Raw genomic sequence first — 20,026 nt, 5'->3', positions numbered from 1 at the left:
TGCAGAGATTGTAGGTAATGTTCAGTTTGGCCGGGGAGGCCTGGGGCTCTGCTCAGGCAAACCGGTATGGAATAAAGCAGGTCTCAAAGATAAAAGAAAGCTGGTCGTGGAACAGATACGTAGACAGGAGGAGATAGTAAGGGGTGCAAAGGTAGTGGCCCAGGCTAAACTGGGACAGTGGTTGAATTGGTAAAGTGTAGAGAAGAGGAAGCTTCGTTGGAGGGACCTGTGGAGTATGGAGGAGAATCCTATTAGATTCCTGGTAGGGGCTACATACGATGTGTTACCAACCCCCCAGAACCTAAAACTGTGGGTAAATGAGGACCCATCATGCCCATTGTGTTCACGTACCACATCCTTAAAGTATAATTTGTCAGGTTGTAAAGTTAGCTTGTCACAAGGTCGATATACATGGCGACATAACCAGGTGTTGAAATGTTTAGCTGCAGGCATCGAAGGGAAACGAACACAGGTGAATTCAGAAGGTGTTAAGAATAGGAGTTTAGTAATTCAGTTTGTCCATGAGGGAGAGAAATACAGAAGGGATAAGTTAGTAAGGAGGCAAGGGTGTGGCCGCCTAGAAGGTGCTTGTGATTGGGAAATGCAAGTAGATTTAGGCCTGTGGTCAGTGAGTCAACGGATAGTTTATTTCATTGAGCTGACAGTTCCTTGGGAAGACTCAGTGGAAGAAGCCTATGAAAGAAAAAAGCTTAGACATGCAGACTTAGGAGCAGAAGCTGAGCAGTGAGGATGGAAAACTAGGCTTTGTCCAGTGGAAGTGGGGTATAGGGGATTCATAGAAAGATCAGCTGTCTCACTCCTGGGGGACATTTTTCTGTATTTGGGAGGTGTTTAAATGTGTAATTTGTGGTAGATTTTATTTAGTTGAACTATTAATATTGTATAAAAAACTGTTAGGTTGACATGTAAAACTATATTACTTATTTTGTTGCAATTCTATGTTCTTGAATTAATAATAATATTTTTTTCCCGAATCTGTCACATCGTTATGAATATTGTAATCGCAAAAATACCCTAAAATACCATTGTTTAAATGACTTTTAAATGTTCTGTTGTTTCAGCTTCTCAAATATTATTTTCTTTATCTTATATAATAGTGCATTAAATATCTGTGGGTTGCGACAGCAATTTTTTCACTATTTTCTGACATTTTATGACAAAAGGTTTAATTAATTAATTAATCAGGAAAATAATCAAAAGTTATATAAATAATGAAAATGGAGCTGCTAAATTGTGGTAGTCTTCTTCTTTTTTCTGGCATTTTATGAACCCAACAATTTATCAAGAAAACTAACAAATCTGGTTAAAGCCCGACATATGAATAAATAAGGCCATACTGTAATGAAATGGCTGCATTATACTCACTAGCTTCTGATCAGCAGCATCTAACGCTCACACACACACACACACACACACACACACACACAGATACTGTATCCATACACTGTGAAATTCTTTCATTCCTAAATTTCACACACGCTGCTCTGTGAAGGAAAAAAAAACACACACACACACACACACACAACACACACACACACACACACTTTCACACAAACCGCTCTCCTGTCTGTGGTGTGCAACCAATTAGATTACGTCTGTGAGTCACACACTAAATGGCTTCACCACTTAAGTGTTCCCAAACGGCAGCCATTTTTTCCACTGTCTTGGGTGCGCCGGGCAGTGATGTGTGGCCCAATCAGCAGCAACACGGAGCCCTTGTATATTTAAATATCCGTGACTACAGGGCATGTTATTCTCCCCACATGTTCCCTGGTCTGCCTGTAGAGCGAACTGATTTATTGACGCTCAGTGACATGGGGAGGAGATAGCAGATAGCGTAGCGGGAATCCAATGCACCACAACTGATGTGAAAAGCAGCCCAGCGTCTGAAATCATTTGCAGTTGCACTCCCAAGGCCCCAGTGATTTAAAGAGACATACTTCAGAGGGCCTCGGTGCCTGGCAGGGAAATGTAGTCACATCACATTAGAACCAAAGACATGCAAATAAATGCTGGGCCAGTGGAATCAATCCAGGCACATCACTGTTTCAAGGTTTCACTCCGAGTCCAAGATACTTCATAGTGGGCTATTGAGTTTCATTTTGCACAGCCCTCACGTCTGTATCCCAGCGTGTTCGAACATCATTTAATGGCACAAGTACCTTGAACTGTCAGGCTGAACCAGTCCACAGGAAAAATTCCCCATGTATCTAAAAACAGCCTCATTTGTGACAGCCACATTGACGGAAACTTCGACCTCTCCTTTTAAAATCCTCTACCGTGCAATCAATGTGGAGTTTGAGTAATGCCAGGCCCATTAGAGCCAACCAAATTGCTGCGGGAGGCAGGGAAAGAGTGTCATCTATTGTGGGAAACGATTGCTTAATATAGCAGCAGGGGCTTGAAGGAGTGCTTACCAGAGCACAATCCACTAAAATCAATAGCAACAGTCAGGCTATATTGTTTCAAACGAGGAAAAAGTGCGGCTACGATAAAAAGCACTCAATATTGGTGTCTGGGCCGGTGAGACGCTGAGTCAGGAGTCAGGAGTAAGTAATGCAGTGCTGGAGGGAGCGATGGAGGGAGGGAGGAGGGGAGGGATGGAGGGATAAAGGGGGAGAAACACTGTGAGCGAGCTCCATCCATCCTGAAGGTCAGTAAACTTTTCAGGTCACAAACATTAACAGATTTCATTCATCTCCTGTTACACAATTAGTAAGCTCATGTTTTCTAATTATTTTGTTTTGTTTATATGTTTGAAGGTTGACATTAGATAAAGTAGCATACAGGTCTTTTACTTTAATTCCTGACCTTTTCCTACATTATGAACTAGGGCTAAGCAATATAACGACTATGTACAATATATCGATATATTTTTCAGCAAGATGTAAAATTTGACAACACTGTTTATATCAATATAGGGTCAAGTTGCGTTACATGACACATACCAGTGTGCATCTCTGCGCTCTCATACTCTCCGCACAGTTCCGCCCCACTCACTCACTCACTCACAAGTTCTCTAGCAACTGTTTTTAGAGCTGTAGCCTGACGTGCAGCTTCCCAGAAATGTAACTGAGTAGAGGAAATCGCAGCTCGTCCCTAGGCTAATTTATACAATGTAAAATGCCATAGACTTGTGCTTATAACGTTAGCATGGTGTATTATACACACTGGACCTTTCAAGGTATACCGTGATACGACAATCGATGGTTATCATATTGTGTAATAATTTTCTAAAGGGAGACTTTTTACACATAGTTCCATTAAAATAACAGTTTCATGTTTCAATGACAGTCATAAAACCTTTCTTCAACTAGTAATAACTCTTCTGTGTTCATTCCTTTAAGGGTCAATCTGACTAATGATAATAATGCTGTAATACCGCGATACCGTGAAACCTCAATATTTTCTGAGACAGTTATCGTAACGTGAAAATCTTATGCAGTATTAACTCTACTGCCTGCTGCCGATAAGGGCGGTGAGACTGAACATAAACCGTAAAACTGAAGCTATGAGCTAAAAAACTACTTCGCTGCTACTGCAGAGGACAATTATTGCTAGCACGACCACAAGAGCAGAGTTAGATGAAAAGCTGTTAACAATCTTTAAACAAACAACCCACAGTGTTGTTTTTCTGTTGGGCAAAGTCTTGTTGCTCCAGTTGAATTTTAGCCAACATTTTATTTCAGCATTCCTCAGGTATGTTCATATCTGTCTCTCTCTCCCATACCTTTAAGATTTACAGACATGTTGCTTAAAAAAAATCTTCAGAAAATTTCAGTGGTAAAAAAACCCCCACTAGCATTCCACCCACAATCCATACTCAGCCTGGTTTGTGTGTTTTGACTGAAGGAGAATGTCTCTTTGAGCTCCAGCCTGGAGTCCTGCTCACCTCATCAGTATGTATGTGCCCTCTTCATCCCTCCCACAACAACAGAGGCAGCAGGATGAGAGGGCGAACGGGATCCCTCAATAAAACAGAGCTGGATGGAGCCTTGTGAAGCCACATTCCCTTCATTCTGGACCTGATATTTGTTGAGCGCAGACAGCAGACTCTTCAAAGGCAGGGAACATTCCTGCAGGCCTCCTCAGATCTAAGGACTAGGCTGCCCTCGCTGCACCCGCCATGCATACACACACAGATTCACACTCACACACACAGATTCACACTCACACACACAGACTCACACACACACATCAGTTGGAACACACCTTCAATCTGTTATTTTCTCTACGGGTCTGTCAGAGAAAAAGTTTGTTACTGTGCATCATGTTTGAGTGTCTTTGTTTACCAATACGTTTAATCCCTGGATTCAGTTTTATTTAAGAAATCCTGCAATCCTGACACTTCACACATTTATTAATGTTCTAGTCATTAACTAGACTACAGGGAGATATATAGATAGTTTATTTGTCCTCAAATGTGTTTTCCACAACACGTAAGACATACTGAATGCATATCCCACACACGTAAGACACAAGAGATAAAAGCATGGATTGGTATTTGGCACACCACAGACTGAATTTCAGAATAAAGAAAAAGGCGGGGGTTACTTATTTAGAGCTCATATAGCTGTGGAAATAAAGCTCTATCCGGAAAGGGCCCTTCGGCACATATGTAGTCTATACCTACGTCCAGGAGGAGGGGGGATAACACATGGAGAGATAATAGTTTCACCTCTGAGCTGGAGTATTTACAGCTCAAGACATGACAACAGTACCTGTTCTGTCTTCCCTGACACATTATTACACTGTTCACAGTTTATTCACATTTATTCAGGTTACAATCAAGATCGGGTTTCAGCCTTTGTACTATTACTGCGTAATAGTTATGAAAGTAAGCATAACGTAAGTTACATGGTTTTAGCAGAAATATTAACATTATAAAAAACTAAAGTAGGCTAAAGGGGCCTTAGGAGAGACATGTTGTTCACTGCTGAAGACTAAAAATAAGCTACTTTGTTTGAGAGCTGAAATTATTAGTCTCTAAAATGAACTTAAAATTGTTCAGAGACTATTCATATAACAAAAAAAAATAAGGTTTAATAATATTTCAATGAAAAATGCTAAATTGTTCCACCATCTCAGTTTGTTATCTTATTTTATAGTAAACTAAACCACACAAAAATGTGGGGGAAATTTATAAATCAAATGATTAGGGATGTACAATATTGGATTTTTTGCTGATATCCGATATGCTGATATGTAACAAACTTACTGGGCCGATAACCGATAGCAATATCGATTAGGGATGTGTGCGATTTAACATCTAAACAATCAAATGTTCGCCCCCTCGCTAGTTGGTACCAGAAATATTAGTTTGTTAAACCAATTCATTTTTTATTCATGTACAAGGCCGCTTAACTGTCATGCAGCCACCTGCCACTAGTGGGGGCTAAAGAGCCGTCAGACAGCAGTCCCCCTCCCCGCTGTAATGCTTGAGTAAAATGGAATTTTAAAACAGCATGGTGGGAAATTGGAGAGATGTCCAACTGGAGCAATGCGCAACTACATTCAGTTCAAGCATTTGGATGTTAACCTGCATGGAACGACAGCTGCTGCTGCTAGCAGTGCTAGCCACATACAGCCCAAATTGACATCATTCACCCAGAGACGCTGTGATCCCGCCCGGTCTGAGAAGATAACGCAGCTCATCATGCTTTCACTTAACTTTGTTGAAGGTAAAGGGTTCAGGAAGTTAATGGAATATGTTGTGTGCTAAATTTTGACTGTTTTCTGAGTGTTCTCCTGTTTTTTTAGACTAGTCGACTAGTCTTAATTACAATTTTAGTTTAGTCGACGGGGAAATTAGTCACTAGGAACATTCCTAATATCGATATATCCACTTTTTCCCCACCTAATTTTAGTGATCATCAAGTCTCTTCTGTAGTGGAATTAACATCATATTATTCATGCATGCTCTTATCGTGTCGGCCCACCAGCAGATGGAGATATGAAATACAATACTTTTCAATGTATGTAATATTCATTCATTGTGTCAATTAAGAAAAAGCACGTTGGCCGATTCTCATAGTTCATTTTAAAGCCAATATCAGCTGATATAATGATGTGCCAGTATTATCGTGCATCCCTACAAATGATTAATCAAGAAAATATTTGACAAACTAACTTTAAGTAAAAATGATTGATTTGAATTATGAATTCATAAAGCACAAGTTATCTAAAGTGGTGGACAAATTTCAAGGCAAAGTTCAACATCAGATATGTAAGAAGACGTAAAAAAGTAAACTGTAACATCGATCACAATATACAGTATGAAGACAATGTAACTAAAGACTAATAGTGAGAGTCAGAGGTGGAGGAGAATGACGAGACACTAACAGTGAACAAACACACTAGAACAAAATGAATTCCCCTCGGTAGAAAGTGATATGTCAGACTAGTGTTGTCATGATACTGGAATTTCAAACTTTGATACAGTACCTACAAATTAATAGATAATCGGTACCATGTTCGATACCAAGGGGAAGACTGGGGGCATATAAAATGACCTTTCTTTTCTTGGTTAGTCGCAAAGAGCAGCAGAATGACTGTAATATATATTAACAATTCAAGAAAGCAAGAAAGTGAAGTGAGCACAGGTATATCGATACTGCAGAAAGTTACTACTGAAACTGTTTCAGATATTCAGTATCAATATGAATCAATATTTTTGACAACACCTTGTCATACATACTTTCTACCCAGACCAGATACCCTTTTTAAGGATTAATTTCCTTACAGAAGGCGCTGGCAGCCTGCGTCTCTCACAGGTGTTAAATGACATCAGCTTCATGGCAACTAAATTCTTCCCTGTTGAGTAAGATAACATTCTTGAATGTCATCTGAGTCATTTTCCACTTTTCATCCACTTCAATCATCACTGAGTAATTAATATTTAACCAGATACTGTAGCTGTACAGTAACAGTGACAGATGCACACTCTGAGGAAAGAAGAGCTGTGCAGCCTGAAGGTGTGTGACTACGTGCTGCTCACTGTAAGCAGAGTAGCAGCAGTTCTGCCCGTGCATGGACACAGCACTAACAACATATTAGCCCTGTTGTTTACCTCGGGGCTCAGCTTTCCTGAGGGCTGCTAAATTAGCATTAGCCAGTGCAGCAATACCCAATTAAGCCCAGCCTGCACCGTGTCACAGGCAGATCAACACCATGCAAAGTCATGCTAATTGGCTTAGCACTAAGCCTGTTTGAAGTGTACTAGGTAGTGGCGCTGGCTTGTGACTGATACACAAATCTGGCTTCATCAAAGGGATGCCCGGGCAGACTAACCTTTGCTTTAGCCGTACATCAGTGATTGATTCATCCAGGACTCTACTGTTGATTATCGAGCTTTCTCTGTGAGGCAGCAAATTTGTGGTGCAGGACTGCTGGTTCAAAATTGGAGCTGAAGAAATCTGCGTGAGAAAAGCGATAAGAAACACTCTTCCCTCACAGAACAACAACTGCCAAAGTATCTTAAAGCAAGGCACAATACCTCTGATCACTGCGGTGGGGCTACCAACAGAGAGACATAAAACAGGGTTCACAGAGGGACGCACTGCACCGACATGAAGCAGAAATGATCAGCAAGTCAGTAATTTTATTTGGTGGCTTACATTCCAGCGAACCACAGGATATAATGCAGCATGAAATAAATGCACCACATTGCTCAAATTCAGGCAGCTTGTGGGGCATTTCTCACTTTCCCCCTCCTCATCCTGTTAAGATATTTCAGGAAGACTTTCAAGGACATGATTTTGGATCTGCTTCTGTATGACTGCCTGTTCACCTGCCAAATTTGGGTATTACATTCAGCCTTTTTTCAGAGACAGCAATAAATCTGAATCTATTTGAGAGGGATGATGTGTACAGGTGTGAATATGGAGAGAAGAAACTCTTGCTTGATCTCTTCTTGTCTGCCAACAGGCTGACAGTGTCTCCCTTTCTAGGAACATATTAGCATTCCTGCAGCGCACACCAATCCCAATACTCCTTGTTGGGGCAGAGAAATCAAAGCGGGGCACATCTGAGGAATATCAGAGAGGGGGCGCATAGATTAGTGCCCACGGGTTGTATCGCTAATTAAAGTATAAGAGGGAAAATGGTGCTTGGCTGCTCTCTAAGGATAGGCTGCTGTCAAGTGATTGGCTTCAGGTAATCAATAGGCTCCCTGGGTGGGAGAGGCTGCAGGATGGGACCCTCACTTTTGAATTTTGAATAAAAAATAAATTTGCTTCACAGGGAAGGAAATGAATTACTGATCTGAAGGGTTTTTTTGGGGTGAAATGGAAAAACACTGAGTATTAAATCTATAAAGATAAGAGCCATGTTTCTCAAAAAACTTGCAAATTCAAACTATTATCTTGGTTACAAATGCAAATTCAACAGCTCCAACATAAGATCACAAAAAAGTAATTTAACACCTTAATCTCAAAGCATGAAAATAACTGATGAGCAGAAACTTCCTCTGTCTGGTGTTTTTACTGACTACTCTCTCTCTAAGGAATCCGACAACCTCCCCAACTGGTTGGCCAGTATCAGAAAATCATGTGTAACAGGTTCAAGTTTTCTTTCATCCCACGTGCAACAAGCTCTCTAAGAATTCTAGGCGGATAGATAATTTATTGTCCTCTGCTAGAGGGCATTTGTTTCGACAGCCTGTGCACACATATGAGCAATTTGAGAGCATCAATCACAAAACAGGCGCCAGGAACACAATACAATGACAAGAACACAAGTCCGCTGAGTGTTATTGCTACAGCTTGTTGAGGGCAGTGATGGCAGAGGGCACAAAGCTCTACCTGTGGCATCGTTTTTCTATAGATCAGATATCTGTCTAATACAGCGTTACATCCTCCTTTCCTTACTGTTGCTGCTTTTCTCGGTTTTATCACATGAACCCTTTACTGTATTCTGTATTGCTACAAAAAGATTTTCCTCTTTGGAAACCACCAAGGTTTAAACTGAATGTTAGCTGATGTTTTATCCAAGCTACACATCCTCCATTCCTCTCTTATTAATTTAAGAATTATTCAGTCACAAATCACAACTTGCTTTTTAGTCGTATTCCCAAATTTAAATAAAACATCTTTAAGTTTTTTTTTGGAGGCACTGTGGTGCAGTGGTTAGCATTGTCGCCTTCCGGCAAGAGGGTTCCTGGTGCAAACCCAGGGTGGCGAAGCCCATCTGTGTGGAGTTTGCATGTTCTCTCTGGGTTTTCTCCAGGCACTCTGGCTTCCTCCAACAGTTCAAAGACATAAAAGTTAGGTTAAACTCGACTGTGTGAATGGTTGTCTGTCTCTATGTGTCAGCCCTGTGATTAGGGGTGTGCCATATCATCTCATCTTCTAACCGCTTCATCCTCTTGAGGGTCGCGGGGGGGCTGGAGTCTATCCCAGCTGACATCGGGCGAGAGGCAGGGTACACCCTGGACAGGTCGCCAGACTATCGCAGGGCTGACACATAGAGACAAACAACCATTCACGCTCACATTCACACCTACGGACAATTTAGAGTTACCAATTAACCTAGTCCCCAATCTGCATGTCTTTGGACTGTGGGAGGAAGCCAGAATGCCCGGAGAGAACCCACGCTGACATGGGGAGAACATGCACACTCCGCACAGAAGGGCTCCCACGCCCGGGATCGAACCGGCAACCCTCTTGCTGTGAGGCGAGAGTGCTAACCACCACACCACCGTGTCGCCGCCATATCATCTTGTTCACGATAATACCGCTGTATTTTTAAATGTCATATGAAAAATTAATTTTGCATTACTTGTGATATTTCGGCTTGTTGACATATTGACGTCATGTTGTTACCCATGGCAAACATGTCTAAAAGCTAAATTATTACCGACTCTGTGGTGGTTCCAGAAAGAGGAGCAGCTTCAGTAGTGTGGAATAAACTGCGGCATCCCGAATGTTTTATAAACAGCCCCAGATTTCTCAGACTCTTTTAGCGAGTTACCGCAAGTTATAGTGGTAGTATAGTGGAGTAATGGTGTTCTGAGCAGTGAATGAGGTCGCACTCCCTCTGTGTGTGTTGTAATCTGAGCCCTTTTTTAGGTGTTGTTGTTGTTGTAGGCAGTCCGGCTGCATGTGCATGCAGCTAGCTCATCGCCACCGTTCTGCACTGTGCTTAAATGGTGATTACGGCATCACTGCCCTAACCCCCCGTTGGTTAACACCGTTACCTCTGTCAGCACTGTTGCCAATGTTAGCACTATTAGCACAGTTAGCTGCTGGCTCAGCCACCTCCATGTTGAGAACCATGTGCAGACAACCTCTCAATCATAGATCCACTCTGAATATTAGGACTGCATAATAATATCGGTATGCCATTAGTGTCGGCCAATACTGGCTTTAAAATGAACTATCAGAATCAGCCAACGAGCTTGTTCTTATTTGGCACAATGAATACTGTGTTTCATGTCTCCATCTGCTGGTGGGCCATCACAATAACAGTATGCATGCATAATATGATGTTATTTCCACTAGAGAAGACACTTGATGATCACTAAAAGTAGGTGGGGAAAAAGTGGCTGTATCAATATCGGTATCAGTTATCGGGCAAATGAGGTTGTTATATATCGGCATATCGGATATCGGCAAAAAAATCCAATAACATGCACCTCTACTGAAAATCAAACAGAGCTCCTTTATCTTCATAATGAAATCAAATGTCAATGTCGTGGTTTGTGTCACTGCCCCCAATTGGCCATAAATACAACTTAATAGTGTTTTAAAATCTTTATTATCGTAAAAATAGCCTATATATTCAGTCTGAAAGTTAAGATGGAGGTTTCCTTTTACTGTGAGTATCTGACTGACGTCTCCAGCAGGCTGTCGTTCACCACAACAAGCTAATTACAGTGGTTCTGCTCTTCAAAAATTAGCCACCTCAAAACAATTCTTCCATTATTTGATATATTTCCCACAACTATTCATCAACCTAAAAATCCACCATGTAGACGGTCTAATAGCTGTGAGATGGAAGTAGACAGTCGTGGCAGCCAAACCTGTGGATGATAACAGGAATGTTTTGTTTGCAGACCACCTACTGCAACCCTCCCATGTCAAAAATGTCTGAATCCTGTTTGCAGGCATAACAAAGCCCCTCAGACACACAAGCCAGCGCTGAGGTAATACGATGGGAGCAGAAAAAAGGACTCCTCATAACCTCTCTCCTTTCCTATTTATCCCACAAACCCCTTGCTGTGATCAGTGAACGTGTCCTCAGGGACGCCAGCAACAACAGAGCAGGTAATTCTCCCTCACCCCCTCCTGAGTCCATCATGTCCACAGAGCAAAACAAGCCAGTGTCCCGACTGAATTGACCCTGTTTTAAACCCAACACTTCAACCTCTGTAGAAAAAGAGAAGACTCTGTTTATTACCGAACATGCACTGATGGCTCTGCATGAAGGAGGAAATGCTATGCAAGGCTAGACAGGAGACAAAAGAAAAGGATTAGAGCGTGGGCAAGGATCGGATACAGACTTATTTACAACTGACAATGTTTTTCTGTGGAGAAGCCAGCCTTAATTTGCTGCTTAATAACTGACTTCCACCACCATGTTCAAATCCCCCTGAGAGGCTTTTGTGGTTTGTTCGCAAGATGTCTCTGCTGCCTGCACTGCAAATTAGCCTTTCAGAAAGGCACCTCACCTTCCGGCCACAGCTTGCAACACACAGGCTTTTTTTTTTTTCTCCCCTCTTCGTCTTACCCTGCGCCTTTCTACTTCTATCTGCCAGTAATAACCTTCAACTAACCTTTAAACCACTGTGAATAATTTAAATCCTATTTTCATATCAATGGAGGAGTCAAGCCAGGCAATTATCTTTTATCTGTGTACTTTGCTGTCGGAGCAAAGCATAATAAAGTCTTCCCAAGAGAGAGACGGAGGGAGAGGAGGCGAAAAAGACACGGCATAGATAGTGTAGAAAAGCCATAGGCCATAAGGGCTTACTGGAGGGAAGATAGGAGAGAAGGTTGATGAGAAAGAAAGACAGTAGGAGAATAACATAAGGAACAGAGACAGTGTGTATGGACGCTTGTGATGCTATCTGGAAGACTCTAATGAAAAGAATGAATAATTCACTAATGAGCAGCAGATCTGTCATGGAAAGAAACACTGCTTACATCTGCACTGGTTTCCGGGAAGAGGATGTGGCGGGCGCCGCATGTGTGGTTTTTTGGTGGCTGGTGGAAGACGGTAAAGATAAACATGACAAATTGGCAGTTCAATTAGGACTTTTGGGTCGCCGTTTTCTCGGTGCGTAGCCGATGGCTCTGTTCTGTGACGCGCTGCTGTCCGGGCCAAAGACAGACTGTGTTAAAGCTCATTTGTGTGACAGTGATTTAGAGCCATGTAGGAGATGGGTGCATCCCAGGAAAAAAAATGGAAAAGGGAGCATGAAAAAAAAAATGTGAGGAAGAAATTCCCCATGGTACTCATTAAAATTCAGCAGTACAGCAACACCCCCCTCGCTTTGCTCTTCTTTCCCCTCCCGCTCTCTTTTTTCCCTCTTTCCTCCGTCTGTTCCAACAGCCATCGTCTCGCCTTGTTGCCTCCCTGCATGCCTCCCTGGACTGTCCATGATCATTCTGATGAATTCATAAAACTTGCTGCATTCTTGATTGAGATGGAGCAGAGGAGAAAACAAGAGTGATGGAGAGAAGAAAAGCAATATCCACAACCGGAGAGGAAGGCGGTGGGGGGGAGGTGAAGAAGTGAGTGTGTTTTCGGAGTGATGGGATGCAGAGATAACAAGAGAAAGAGGGGAGAGGATGAGGGTAGCAGCTATAGGCCTTGCAATATTAATCTACGGTGCAGAGATAAAACAGACAGGTGAGCCCTGCAAGTGAAGGCAGGATATCCTTTAGTGGAGTGAGAATGCAGGGCACGTTATTGAAAGAGCTGCCATTTTTGAACCAAGACCAAACTTTCTTTGACTTGCATCTGCCTGCTTCACCCAAAACCCCCTCAAGAGTAGAGACCGGGGTTGGAGCTCACAACACCCCAGATCTGATCACACAGAATCCTCCAGCTCTGGAGCCACATGGTGGAGGGATACAATAACAAACAACCCAGTGTCATTTGAAGTTATTATGTGTGTTTACATGCATGCTAAAAATTCAATTATAACCAGTGTAAGACAATATTTCCATTACAAAACAACTCGACTGGGTTACCTTGGTCAATCCAATATTGACATTATGTCAAGCATAAACAATTAATCAAACAAAATATCCTTTTGGGGAGACACTGGGTACATTTATGTGTACTCTAATATTCCCCTGCCAATATTCTGAATTTGATATGGGTCACATAAACAGCATACTTTGTTTGGGTTTTCCAAATTAGGCCTTGTCCCGACTGCAGCATTTTCCGATAAAGACATGTGGGATATGCCTGTGTTATTCAGGTTTTAGGAGCATTTTTTGAACAGCACATTCACAATATGTCTCTCAGCTGGGGTTTTTACAGCAATTTGCACCACACCGTCGTGGTGTCTATGGTCTGCTCTGTGCATTGTCATGGAGACATTGTACACAAACCAAATTGCCAACAGTTTACAAGGCTGCAGATTCATGCCCAAAACAAAAGCCAACTTTTCTGGATGGATGAAGAAACACCTTCTTTTAAACATCATGAAAGACTTGGGTATCAACAGGTTTTTGTAATATCGCAAGGCTGACCTTTTCAGGAAGGTGGCTGGAGGAATGAAAGACAATTCCACCACCGGTATGAAAACTTTGACAATGACAAGGGTTCCAATTTTCTATATTTTGACGTGATAAATGACACGTTGGGGCACGCTAATCGGAGAATGCACGGCTGCATGTACACAGGAGTATTACTGAAATATTACTTTTCATCAGCCGTGTAAACAGCTTAGTAGTAATATTGTCTTTTTTGGAATAAGGGCAAAAACTGGAATATTTTGTGCATGTAAACGTAGCGACTGAAAAAGAAATTGCATTAAAATGTTGGTTTGTTGGGTTGGTTTTATTTTGGGTTGTTTGGTTTGGTTTGGTCATATTGTTTGATTAATTCTTTGACTTTTGTGTGTATACATACGTATATATATATTTTTTTCTCAAGTGTGGAGAATGTGTTTTATGTTAGTTGGGAAAGAGGATGTATATGAATGATCTTCCATGCCCTTTATTTTGTATTGTTATGATCCTCAACTCAATAAATATAAGCTAAAAAAAAAGAAATGTTTGCTGAAGTCAACCTAATTAATTGCCTAATCATAGCAGCTATAGGACATATACAACCTGTCTGGAAGGGTTGCAGAATTCTTGCCAGCATGAGCAATTAAAGCTGACATCCATCATACAATTATTGTAAATTCACGCAATTTGCAGCTTGTTCATTTGACTCCTGAAATACTGTCAACGTTTTCTGAAACATAATAAAGTGGAGGCACATGTTCTTGCTTTAAATAAAGAGCAACATCAGAAGAAATTATGACCCTTTCATGAAGTATAATACAAAGCCTCAGAAGAAATGAGCAGATTTATTAAACCGTCATCTAGTAATGACACTGATAATGAGATGAGATGTGTCACAAATGTTCTAATTCAACTCAGATGACAGTGACTAATTGAGCACATTGTACTTTCGCTTTATGGAAATTATTGACAGTAACATGCCATGATGTCAGGAAAAAAACTGTGGTTTATTCCAAGTTAGAAAAAGTCATCAAAAGTCTATGAAGTCTATGAAGTCTATCTCACCACTGCTTTACTGATCAGACTTTATGTTTTTAAATAAATAAATGAAATGAGATGGCGAGATATTTTAATGAGCCTCTTCCTGTTGCTGAAATCCAATATTTTATACACACACACACAAACATATATTTTTTTCCAGCTGCATTGGGATTGACAGCTTGATGGATCCACCCACAGGCAGCCAAGTGGGTGAGGTGTTGGTGGTTCCTGGCAGCTTTGCCGCGTTCTGTGTGTTTATACCCTCAATTTGTGGCACTTATAAGGTGTTTCCTGAAACCACACATCCCTCTGGATGTTAAACCACTTATCAAACATATAAATTCTAGTTACTGTGAAAATCAGGTTCTTAGGAACCATGTAAACACTTTAATCGTACTATTACCTTAATCGTGTTATTTACAATAATCTATAGTGTTTATTTGAACATACTGAGTGACAGAGGTGCTCAGAGCTCATCGGATTTGTCCAGCCCATTTCCTCTTTGCTACATCGGGGAGCTGCCATGAGCCCAGAGCAATGGCAAGCAGTCCTGTCAAGCTTATTTTGTCTGAGAGTGTGTGTGTACAGTATATATATACAATATATATGTGTGCGCGCCATCTGTTTGCATTTTCTCTGAGTGTAGGTGCGTGAATCAGTTCATGTGTTACATACTGTGCGTGATATAACTGCATATATATATATATATATGTATATGTATATGTATATACACACAATATTCACAGGTCCACACACTCATGACTATTACTCACATCCATGAGAAGACACAGCAGGAAGTGTGGGAGTAATCATATAATAAGTAGAGGTCATGTAAGGCCATGTGAGGCTTGTTCTCTATCCAGGCGTATTTCTAATGTGGAGAGATCCCACAGGAGATTTATGCCTGGCAGCAGTTAGCTGCAAAGGTTTACTGTAGGTGCCTGTGTTATGTGCATACATAGGAAGACAGACACTGGATAAAGAATAAAAACTACTATGTCTAAGTGCTATAAATATTAAATCTACTGTATTGAAGGGAGCACTCTCAAGGGCCCAGAAAATTAAAAGGTTCTGTATGTGACATTCAAAAATTAAAAAAGCAGCAAACCACTTTTTGTTATGTAAAGATATGTCAGAGTAATGGCGCCCTGAGCAGAGAATTAAGTCACGCTCCCTCTGTTTGTGTTGTAATTCCAGCTTCTCCTTGTGGTCCGGCCACGCATGCATGTTAGTTCATGTGTGTATCCACAGGCTAGCTCATCCCCACCGCTTTGCACTGTGGTTATACGGCTGTAACTGCTGATATTAGGTAGATGGTCTCTTGGAAGTGTAGTGCCCGCCCTACATTTTGGTTAACACTCATATCTCTGTCAGCACTGTTGTCGTTGTTTAGAGCTGTTTGTGGAATCAGCACCATTAGCTGCTAGCCGCCAGCTCAGCCAACTCCATGTTAAGAGTCCTGTCAGACAACTCATGATGATTTCGGAACGGACTTCGGAACAATGGGTTTAATATGGTCGGAACAATGGGATGTCGGACCAATGGGCTGTCGGACCAATGGGCAGTTCCCACTAACCCAAGGCGTCAGTATTTGACAGCATAAGAATAGGGCTGACGTCTATGATGTCAGTTTGTGAGCTGGAGGAAAAACATGTCTCGCCACCGCAGGGCTGTAGGCTACACGAGTCTTAAAATGTCGTCTTGTCATGTTAGTGGGAGCCAGAATAGAAGGAGTCATGGCTTAAAACTTAAATCTATCACATACCAGTCGTCGCTGCCCGTCAACAAAAGACAACTATGGTTAAATGTGGTAAGACGAAAGGACTGGACGGAGGCGATCATCAAAAATGCTCACATGTGCAGCGCACACTTCATATCAGGTTAGGGAAAAAGTATTTCCTGTTGTAGGGATGAATAACGTTATGTGTATTAAGGGTTATCATGTCCACCTCATCAGAAACTGGGGAGGTATTAAGAGGAATATTGGATTTGTCTGTAATGCTAGGCCTTTCACGATAACAAATTTTGCTGGGCGATTAATTGCGTCAGAAATTATTGCGATAAGTGATAATATTGTGTAATATTGTGCTTTTAAGACCATCTTTATTATTGTTGTAATTTTGCAGTTTTTAGACCATTTTGTAAACTTATATAATGATGATAAAGGCATATTGATGCAAGTACACCCTTTTAAAGAGAAATAAACATTTATTTAACAAGAATATTTAGGAATGCAAAAAAAAAAATTAAATATCCGAAATAACATGTTAAAATATCTAAATAAATAAATAAATACAAAAAAAATAGACTCTCAGTCTCTCACTCTCAGGTGTGCAGTTAAGTTGGTCGTACTCGCTCTTTTTGTTAAGATGGTTTTAGAACAAACCCGGCATACCGGCTCATCCTAATTTCTGGGCTCCCTCTGTCATTTGGTCTAAATCCAAAACACTCCCACACAGGGGCCGTGGCATTTGGTTTAGGAACAAGTTCCATGTCTTTCTCTTACGCTCAACTCTCTGTTTTCTTCTCTGCCTCGTCTCCCCCTCACGAAGATTGCACTGTGTGTGTAGCCCATAGCCCCGCCTCCCCCAAAGAGACAAAGACACTCGATGACAAGAGCTTTCCCTCCGTTCATTACGCTAATGAACCAACTCACCTGGCTGCCAGACGAAGCATGGCAGTGAATGCTCTTGCAGTCCAGTCTCTTTGGTGGAGAGAGACAAGGAAAACAAACACGAATGAATATGGCAATTAATCGCGGCCGGAAAAGTTACCGTCTCCCTTTTAATTTACTGTGCAATTAACCGACTTATCGCATATCGTGACAGGCCTATGTAATGCTAACTTTATAGTGCATTAGCTAACGTTAGCTTCCTCCATTGTCTAAAACAAGCCAACAGAAGTTTTAATCAAGCGCTAGCAAATGTCTGTGGAGGATTGTTTTGCCTCCAGCTAAGCCCCGCCCACCAAAAAATGTCATACTGTTTACTTATGATAAAAGGGTCTATGAGCCCCAACAATCTATCAAAACTATCTTTTTCCAGAGTTACATACAGTGCCTTTAAAAGTACCCATATTTTATTAAAGATGTGTGGATCTCCAGGCTAAATTCAGGTTGTGGCAGGATAAAGACATCTACGTTAGAAATGTACATATAAGAAATGCAAAGTCAACAAACAATTACTTATACAGGATGTTTATAAAGACAAGTGTATCAATCACCCATCGATCATCAGTGTTTTACCCATGCATTCAGTAATGTAAATGTACAGAATATTCTTATGGTCATATTGTTGTGTGATTTGATATTTTGTTCATGTTGATTTAACCGTCTGAGATTTTGAGATTTGAGAAGTATTACTTCAAGGCCAAACACCCATTAATCCCAACCTCTTCTTTTATTATTTGCTGCCCCTTCACCACAACAACCACCCTCACTCACACAAACACATACGCCCAGCAAAAACACTAAATCTCCATTTCCCTCTGGTCGTTTCTCAGCCTTTGAATTACACACACTGACTAATTGACCAACAGCCTGGTGCAGAATCTATCCCCAGAGAGACAGCAGTGAGAAGGAGAGAGGAGGCTGGTTAGGCACAATCACAATGGGAGCGGACTTAATGATGTGCTGAACATCCAAAAAAATCCTTAATAAGCTGAAAAACTCTCTCCCTCGCAAACAACTTGTCGTCTAAAACATACTGTATACGTTTCTTTAGAAAAGCACAATTAGACGATTATACTAAAGAGTATAAATATCATTAAGACATATTCGGAGCTAATTAATTTAGAGGCTGTAGCGGTCTCATGTGGGGAAAGAGATGGAAAATACAGGAACAATAGAGGCGGCAAATGTTGCATTCCATTTTCTTTTTGTTAATTTGCCGACTTCCTGCTGGGAGAGGTAAAATAACCCCCAGACAGATTTTTTTTTTCTTTTCCCGTTAATAATAATAGAGTTGCTTTTTCAAGCTAGGCAAATACTGAGCCTGATTTGCATAGCTTAGGATGTGCATTGCTGCAGAAGAAGGGCCAAAATGTCCTTAAAAGCTGCAGCAGCTTCGGTGTGTTTTTGTTTTGTTACCTATTTTTTCACTTTAATGTGCTAATACGTTGTCAGAGGCAGTTTGCTGGATTTTGGCACAGGCACATACACACACTTTCTCATTATTCCTTTATCAGCACTCCCTTTTCACTACTCCTCTCTCTGTGTGCCATTCTCACCTGTCTCTCACCCGCAGCCTTCTCCTGTCTCCCCCCTGCGTCTCCCAGGGGAGAGATGCCCAGGCTTCTCTCATGACAGATCTGTTCCCTGCAGATTTGAACTGCACATCCTGTCTCTCTTCAAGGTGACAGACTGTTGTATGCCCAATTCGCCCCTAAAGCACTCCCCAATGTCTTTCTCACACTCTCTTCAGTACAAAGCACACACAATTCCCACAGATCAAACACCATCTTATCCCTATAAACTTTATCAAAGAATAGCTAGGAACAAGTACGAGGGAGAGAATGTGACGAGCAGCCACAGGGCGCTGTATAAATTATCATGTAAATATGGAGATGCAGCTGTGTACTCTGTATTTATTAGAGATGAACAGATCCTTTGGAGAAAAATGTGATCTTTAGCTAAATGGAAGGATGTGTTAAAATTAACCTCAGATCAACTTCAAAGTTAGTTGGGATGAGATGGAAGAGAAGGTCTCTTCTTCAGCCAGACTAACAGCTCTGTGAGGCTGTGGGCACAGGAGAGCTTTGAGCTAAATGCTAACATCAGCATGCTAACATGCATGTGTGCTACTGTATACTATTCTTTATTTAATCCTTACTTATTCCATTCTTGCTTTAACATTTAACACACTTTGTAGCATGATGCAAATGTTCGTACATATTTTTTTATATTTAAAATTTTTCTACTTTTTATATACATATATATGTTATTTATATTTTCTTATAATTTCCTAAATACTGTATAAAAGCAATTGCAAAAAGCAAATGAGCAAAAATTGCTAATTATTATTATTTTAGGGCCGACATCACAATGACGTCAGTTTGTTAGCAGGAGGCAAAACACGACTCTCCACCACAGAGCTGTAGGCCTCATAGGAGTCTTAAAATGTCGTCTTGTCGTGTTATTAGGAGCCAGAATAGGAGTCATGGCTCAAAACCAAAATTTTATCACATACCAGCCGCCACTGTTCATCAACAAAAACAAACACAACTATGGTTAAATGCAATAAGACAAAATGACTGGACGGAGGCGATCATCAAAAATGCTC

This window comes from Epinephelus fuscoguttatus, linkage group LG2, assembly GCF_011397635.1.
Source record: "Epinephelus fuscoguttatus linkage group LG2, E.fuscoguttatus.final_Chr_v1".
NCBI lineage: Eukaryota > Metazoa > Chordata > Actinopteri > Perciformes > Serranidae > Epinephelus > Epinephelus fuscoguttatus.
This window is presented reverse-complemented; position numbering follows the sequence as displayed.